The sequence below is a fragment of the Chaetura pelagica genome, unplaced genomic scaffold (genome assembly GCF_000747805.2).
Source record: "Chaetura pelagica isolate M959 unplaced genomic scaffold, ChaPel_1.0 scaffold793, whole genome shotgun sequence".
NCBI lineage: Eukaryota > Metazoa > Chordata > Aves > Apodiformes > Apodidae > Chaetura > Chaetura pelagica.
This window is the reverse complement of record NW_009952818.1, coordinates 24499-24986: the sequence shown is the minus strand read 5'-3', so window position 1 is coordinate 24986 and position 488 is coordinate 24499.

The following is a 488-nucleotide window of genomic DNA, read 5'->3' as shown; positions in this document are numbered from 1 at the left end:
CTGACGAGTGGTCACCAACACCTGCTCACCTCCAAAGTCCTGAGTGGCTCCTCCGTGAGCCGGGATGGCTGCGGAGAGAGGTGGGGACAGCAGGTCAGTTGGGGTCCTCACCTCGGGATCTCCCAGTGGGTGCTGGGACGTGGCCTGTTGCTGGGTGTTTGTTGTTGGGAGGGAGCGGCCAATGGGAGCGCAGAGCGGCCTGTGACTCCCCGGTTGCCAGGCAGGAAAGCGCCGCCTGCCTGCAGAGCCTCCCGAGCGCACCGACCAATCAGCGCGCAGGACGCAGCTGCTCTGGGCTCCGGGCTCTGCCCGGGCTGGGCCGGGGGCAGCGCTGGGGGAGGCGGCGGGACAGGGGGGCAGGGGGAGGGTCTGTCAGGGGCTGTGTCTGTGTCTGTCTCTGCCCGCCTCTGCCTCTCGCTGTCGGATCTGCCCTGGGCAGGGGGGTGGGGAGGGGGCTGGGCTGGGGGGGCTGGGGCCCGGGGTTGTGG